The sequence below is a fragment of the Eumetopias jubatus genome, unplaced genomic scaffold, assembly GCF_037043125.1.
Source record: "Eumetopias jubatus isolate StellerSeaLion01/CBP00866 unplaced genomic scaffold, mEumJub1_p1.0 scaffold_9, whole genome shotgun sequence".
In the NCBI taxonomy this organism is placed as follows: domain Eukaryota; kingdom Metazoa; phylum Chordata; class Mammalia; order Carnivora; family Otariidae; genus Eumetopias; species Eumetopias jubatus.
This window is the reverse complement of record NW_028274815.1, coordinates 38,902,112-38,909,930: the sequence shown is the minus strand read 5'-3', so window position 1 is coordinate 38,909,930 and position 7,819 is coordinate 38,902,112.

Here is a 7,819-nt window from a genome sequence, read left to right as displayed (position 1 = left end):
CCCTCTCTCAAATAAATAAGTAAAATCTTTTTTAAAAAAATGAGATAGCAAAAAGAAAAAAAAAAATCAGACCTGAATCCAATCAAGTTTTTAAAACTTAAGTCAAATGCACCAGAGGGTTACCTTCAGCAAACGCTAGACTGTGGGAAACTCTACTGGACAAATAGTCCATTTTTTTCAATGAATGGATTACAAGGAGAAAAAAAAAAATGGAGGGAAAACTTATAAGTGAAGGAAGTTAATATGCATATCAACCAACTGCAATGTGAAGACCTTATTTAGATCATGGTTCAAATAAATACACAGACAAAAATATGACTTTCATAATATAATTGGAAATTGAACACTGCTTGAATATTGAATATTAAGGAAGTACTGCTCGTTTTTTTTACGTGTGATAATGGTACTGTGGTTTTGATCTTTTAAAGTACTTATCTATTAGAAATATGTAGTAAAATATTTATGGACACAATTATATGTCAGAATTTACTCATAATGATATGTGAGGGAGATGTGGATTGAGGTTTATCAATGAAATTAGATTGGTCATGAGCTGACAACTGTCAAAGCTGGGGGTTAGAAAAATGAGGTGTTATACTATTCTTTTTGAAATTAATTAATTAATTAATTTAATTAATTAATTTGACAGAGAGGAAGAGAGTGCAAGCAGGGGGAGCAGAGGGAGAGGGAGAAGCAGGCTTTCTGCTGAGCAAGAAGCCCGATGTGGGGCTTGAACCCAGGACCCTAGGATCACGACCTGAGCCGAAGGCAGACGCTTAACCAACTGAGCCCCCCAGGTGCCCCTGTTTGAAATTTTCTATCATGAGTTAAAAAATTAAATAAAATGGACCAAACCTAGCAATGTTTCAAGTTGTCTCCAGAAAATAACGCAAATTCTTTCCAAAGGCATGTACCTCCTTCAGAAACCTCAGAAGGTTCCCATTGGTAGCCTTCCAACAAATATGAGTTTACAGTTGAAATACACATGACAAAACAAGGTTTTAAGACCAAGAGTCAGCAGAAAAAGCTGTAGAGCCAACATAAGTATATGTAAGATGTTTAAAGAAATTAAAGAGATCATTGAAAACATGACAAAGGATTAAGAAACCATCAGAAAGAAAAAAAGCTGGATAATTCTATCAATAGCAGCTCGTGTTATTGCAGACCAGCCTTTCCACTAAAAAACTATTAAGAAATCTGTCTGAAGGCACTAGAGATCTACCAAGTCAATGGCAGGTCATCTATAGATCCAAAAAACTAAAATGATAATAGAATTAATAAACATAATTATAAACAGAGGTGCCTGGGTGGCTCAGTCGGTTAAGCGTCTGACTCTTGGTTTTAGCCCAGGTCATGATCTCGGGGTCTTGGGATCAAGCCCCAATTCAGGCCCCATGCTCAGCGTGGTGTCTGCTTATCCCTCTCCCTCCCCCTTTGCTCCTTCCCCTTTGCTCTCTCTCTCTAAAATAAACAAATAAAATCATTCTTTAAAAAACAAAATAGTTATAAATATAACCAGTGTGTTTCTCCTCTTCCTAACTTTTTATTTGGGAAAACTGCAAACATACTTAGAATTAGAAAAACTCGTATAGTGAACTGCATTTATGCATCATCTGGCTTCAACAAATTCCAACTCATGGAAGGTCTCTATACACCTTTACGTACTTCCTTATCCCCATTGTTTTAAAGCAAAACCGACATTAAATCAGTCTATTTGCAAATATGTCATTATTAGATATAATCATATTCAACCATGAAATGAATTACTAAACTACAATCACTCTCAACTATCCATTTCTGTCTGTATATCACACTCATGTGAGACATTCCAAACTTGTCTATAAAAATAAAATTTCACACGTATATTTGGAACTTTCTCCACAGGTACCAGGAAAAGTTATAAAATGCACCATTACCAATTTATCAGAATAATTTTTTTTTTAAGATTTTATTTATTTATTTGAGAGAGAGAGAATGAGAGATAGCACGAGAAGGAAGAGGGTCAGAGGGAGAAGCAGACTCCCTGCTGAGCAGGGAGCCCAACACGGGACTCGATCCTGGGACTCCAGGATCATGACCTGAGCCGAAGGCAGTCGCTTAACCAACTGAGCCACCCAGGCGCCCCTATCAGAATAATTTTTAATCTGGTTTCATTAACAAGTTGCCTTCAAGAGTTACAGATACAGAGATAACAATAGGTAGATAAATAGTCGGATGGATAGATAGATAACAGAGAGCTGCATAGACAGAAACAGAGATTTAATTTTAAATAATTGACTCACACAATTGGGGTGACTGACAAGCCCAAAATCTGTAGGACAGGCTGCCAGGCTGGAGACTCTTAAGTCCAAATACCACAAGGCAGCAAGGAGGAAGCTCAGCCTGGGTTTCCATCTTTGAGTCTTGAGGAGAAATCCATCTTTGAGAAAACTGTCTTTTCTGTAAAGGCCAGTTGATTGGATGAAGCCACCCACATTGTGGAGGGTAATCTGCTTTACTCCAAGTCTCCTGATTCAAATGCTAATCACATCTAAAAACATCTTCACAGCAGCATTCAGACTGGTGTTTGACTAAGCAAGTGGGCACCAAAGGCTAGCCAGGTTGACACATAAAATTAACCTTCACATCCATAGACAAATGAACTAATTGGCAGAGAAAAAATACTGCGTTTTTAATAAATGCTTGTTATATTTAATAAATATCAAATTTTGGACTCATGATGTTTTGATCAATTAGGTTTTAATAATCATTGGAAATAACCACATATTTTAATGGAAAGCTTTATTATAGAACATTAAAAAAGTAACATAAATATGTTTATTGCAGAGGTGTATGAGAGTAAACAGTCAGTAAAACAGTTTTAGGCAAAAATTACATTAAGATAAGGTTCAGGGAAGAAAAGTGGGATGTAAAATTTCCAACTCTACAGAAGAGTTTATGCATTTTTTTAAGCAGCTGATCAATATGAAAGTCACTGTGAAATGTAGATAAATTAGATAAATTTAGATAAGTTTAAGATAAATTTAAATGACAAAATTATATTTTTAAGTCGCATGTATGTGTATTTATGTATATATATTCAGAAATCACATTTTCCAGCTAAACAAATAAGAAATGTTTAATGTCAACTTAAAAAGTATATAAAAGAGTATACAGTTTTTCAAAATTCTTTTACAGGGTAACATGAGCAAAGAAGTTTGAAAGTCACTCACTCTAGATGCTCTGGTTTCAGTACAGCATAGAATTTTGGGAACTCCATTCTCAAGACATCTGCCTTGAAACAGTTACTCATTTTTTAAAGTTCTTTTTTCCAGGATTTCTTACCACAATGAACCACATGATCTACTCAATCGACTTCAGGTTCTCATCCCTTTCTTGATTCACTGGAATTTCCCTCTTCCTCCCCAGGCTCCCTTCAAACCATCTTAAAGCCCAAGGCCCTCTCAGCCTAGTTAGAGCATGAAACCTCAAAGGATTAGCAGCCCCATGACTTCAACTCAGAACGAAATTGTACTGCCATCATCTGAGCCATTTAGTTGAAGTATTGGAACTTGGATCAATCAGGTTATCTCCAGAACACTCCAGGTAGTCCCTTGTATCTTTGAGTGCAGGTGTATGTGTATGTGTATGTGTGTGTGTGTCTTTGTGTCTATGAATGACCTAAACCTGAAGATTGGCTTTGACTTCAAGGTGAATGCCTGAAGGCACTGTGTAATCAGAGAGCTCCATCAGTAGAGCCACTCTTGTTTAATACTCCTCAATGGCTCTAAATAGCATTTACAATAAATGTAATCCCCCCAATGGCCCTCTTTGACTCTGTCAAGCTTATCTCACTAACGTCAGCTGAGGCCACTCTCCTCTTCTCTAAACCCAGTCACCCCATCTTCCTTCAGTTCCTGGAACAGGTCTATCTCTCTTTTACCCCAAGGCCTTAGCCTTCAGGGTCTCTTAGCCTGGTATGTTCTCCATACTTCATCAAGTGAGTAGCTGCCTCTTTTCAAGTTTGTTACAATTTGAAAATACCTCAAAATATAAAAGATCTGCCCATGGGCCCACAAAAAATAATTCTAGAAATCCATTTTGAAGGAATGTTTCTATAGTACCCACCGATATATATATATATATAAGGATATTTATGGTAGCATTGTTAGGAGTAAAAAGTTGTTAATAATTTAAATGTCCTTCAAGAGAAGAATGGTCAAATTGTGGTACTATGTAGCCATTGAAAAGAATAAAGTAGGGGTTCCTGGGTGGCTCAGTCAGTTAAGGGTCTGCCTTCAGCTCAGTTTATGATCCCAGGGTCCTGGGATCAAGCTCTGCATCAGGCTCCCTGCTCAGTGGGTTGCCTGCTTCTCCTTCTCCCTCTGCCGCTCCCCCTGCTTGTGTACTCTCTCTCTCTCTCTCTCAAATAAATAAATAAAATAAAAATAAAATAAAATAAAATAAAAGAGTAAGGTAGATCCGTAGGTCCTGGTGTGGACAGAGGTCCACTGTATATTGTATGTGGAAAAAAAAAAAAAGTCACAGCACACTAGGAAGCATGTAGGCCCATTTATGTAAGTAAAACAAAGCCACAACACCCGTATGAATATAGAAAAGAAGCCCTCACACCAACCAGGAATGGGAGGATAAGGGAAGGAGGACATTACTCTTTTCACTACTCATGCTTATTTTGTCTGAAAATCTTTCAGCAACTTTTGCTTATGTAACAACTTAACAGTCTATTAAATTTCTTAAATGTTGAAATAAATTTGAGGAGGAGGACTATCTACAAATTGGTGTCATGCTAGGGAAACAGTTTTCAAAGAGATGCCAAAAATTTGAGGCAACTTCCCGTACCTTCTCTGAGAAGAGCTGAGTTACTGCCCTGATGCTGGAACTGGCAGTCAGATGCTTATCGTCCTGGGCCCGGACCCCATCTTTTGATGGAGGGCTGTTTGATGATATAGCTGGTTCACCATTCCCATGGATGTCATTATGGTTAGAAATGCTTCATTTCTTCTTGTGGGGGAGTTCCAGACCCAGGGAAGCTTGCTCTGCCTATGCCTTGGCAGAAGGGCTGGAAGAGGAGATGGGAGAGAGAGAAAGCAGGAGAGATGAGAAAACAGAAGTTGAAGGAGTAAATGAGTGAGGGGAATGAAGAAGAGAGGAGAATGAAGGAGGCAGAGGGGCAAAGAGAGATGGGCAGGGGATGGGAGAGGGAAGGGAAGAGGAGGGGAGAGGTGGGGGGAGCAGAGCTGAGGGAAAGAGAGGAGAGGATGATAGTGAACACTTACTGGACGTTTAGTATGTGCCAGTCATTCTAAGCGCTGCATGGGCTTTTATGTTGTCCTCTCTGGTGAAGGTGGTGGTATTACTATCTCTGTTTTACCACTCAGAAAAATGGAGCCCAAGGCACAGAGATGTAAAGAAACTTTCCCAGGATCACCCAGCTTGTAAGTTCTGAAGCAAGAATTCAAACCCAGGTTGCCTGATGCCAGAGCACCTGTTCTTATGACTGGAAACTTAAGGAGAAGAAGAGCACTTATGACGGAGGGAGGGAGGAAAGAAGGAAAAGGAAAGAGGAAGGAAGAGGGAGCAAGAAAAAAGACACGGTCTGATGGTGACTGCTATTTTAATTTCTACGCCATGTAGGAGAGGAGATTAATTATACACAATAGATCAGTTCTGAACAGTTGACATATGGGAATGCTTTGTTTTCCGGCTTCAGCCAGGCTAGATAAACCAAGGTGTCTATTATAGCATAACAAATTATCCCCAAACTTAGTAGCTTCCAATAACAAACATTTGACATCCCACAGTGTCTGAGAGTAAGGAATCCAGGGGCAGCTAAGATGGGTGGGTGCAGCTCAGGGTCTTTTGTGAGGTCGCAGTCAAGATGACAGCTGGGGATGTATCATCTGAAGGCTGGGCTGGGGCTGGAGGATCTGTTTCTAAGATGGCTCATTCACACAGACTGGAGATCTCAGCTGTTTGCTCCCTGGGTTTCTCCATAGGGCTGCTTGAGTGTCCTTACAACGTGGCTGCAGGCTTCCAACAGAGGGAGTGACCCAAGAAAGCCAGATAGAAACCACAATGTCTTTTATGACCTAGCCTTGGAAATCCTTTCGCATCACTTCTGCCACATTCTATTGGCTACACAGACCATCCCTGACACAGTGTGAGAGGGGATGAGAGAAAAGCATGAATATCAGAAATTTAGGGATAACTCAGGGCCATCTTGAAGGCCGGTTACCACATAAAGCTACAGATTGGTTTCTGATAAGCAGTCTCTTCTCTGGCCATCTATAATGACTTAACAACTAGTCTTGTCAAATCTCTCTGGGAGGCTTCTCACCCAGCAGTTTCTCTGCTAGCTACATAATATGGAGATATGTGTATTTATGAGCAAGACTGTTTCTAGAAACATTGTTTGTAATAGTCAAATGGCCCGTAGCCTAAGCACAATTCAACAACTGAATACATATATTGTGCCACATTTATAGGACAGAATATTCCATAGCAACAGGGAAGTCACATGAAAAACGTAAATGAATCTTATAATGTGGAGCAAAGGAGGCCAGGCTAATACATACTGTATGAATTCCCATTTACATGCAGCTCAAAAACAGGCAGAACTAAACTAATGTTTAGGAATGCTTATTTAAGTAGTGAAACTCTAAAAAAGGGGGGGCAAGGAACTTATTAGCATAAAAGTCAGGGGTGTGGTTACCTTTAGGGGTGAAGGAAAGGGTTGTGATCAGGACAGAGCAGGATGGGGCTTCTGGCAAAGTTCTGTTTCTTTACCTGAGTGCTGATTACAGTGTTCTCTTTTTAATAATACCTCCAGCTGTACATTTATGTTTGATGTACTTTTCTGTATGTTTTCCATATTTCACAATAAAAAAAAAGCTTTAAAAAATTTGGAATGGTTTTAGTGATAGATTCTGGGTTTAATGCTCTAAGATTCGGTCTCAGAAAACAGTCAGCAATGATTAGGGTAATTATTAGTCTAAATATGCACAATCGGTCCTGTTCCTATATCAGTGTGGGTGATGGGGATTTACGGTGAGCTCGAGAGGTATGGGGGAGTTTGTTTGCTCAGATCAGTGACGCGTAGTGAACCCTGCCCTATGGTACCCTACATCGCTACAGGGCCTCCCATTTGACACTGGGCACTCAACCCCTATCATGGTAACTTCTGAACTTCTCCTTCTAGAAACCATGGTGGAATTTCAGTCTGGCGCCCACCATCATGGGTTCTCCCCACCCCCATCCGTCTTTGCGTGCTCCCTCCCACCCCTCCCTAGTCTAGCTTTCCTGAATTTCTTTTGTTAAGCTGACAGAACCCCTAACTGAACCCACTGACGAGAGCTGGACTGTGCTTTTCTCTCTCTTTTCTTTCTTTCTTTCTTTTCTTTCTTTTTTTTTTTTTTACAATCTACAATGAACCTTCCAAGTTCATTACCTCAAATGGTCTTGGTCAGGACCCAGGGGCTGGGGGCAGAAGCTTATTATCCAGCCTCAGGGACAGTGAGAGCTGGCTGGCAGCCGCAGTCATTCTGAACCAGTCATGTCCAATTAGAAGGAACATTAGGCACTTTCCTTCTGGAGCCCCATTAACAAATTAGTCCTACCACAAACTGAGAGGGACTGGATGGGACCGAATACCTTTTGACCACGGGATAATTTGATAATTTGGAGAAGAAACAGTGCAGAACACTGCTGTGTGTGTGAGTGTGCGAGTGAGTGTTGGCAGTAGAGCGCAGGCAGGTGGCTAGGGAGGAGGATCGGTCCTGCATTCCTGTCCCACCCAGGAACGAAACCTTTCTAATACCTG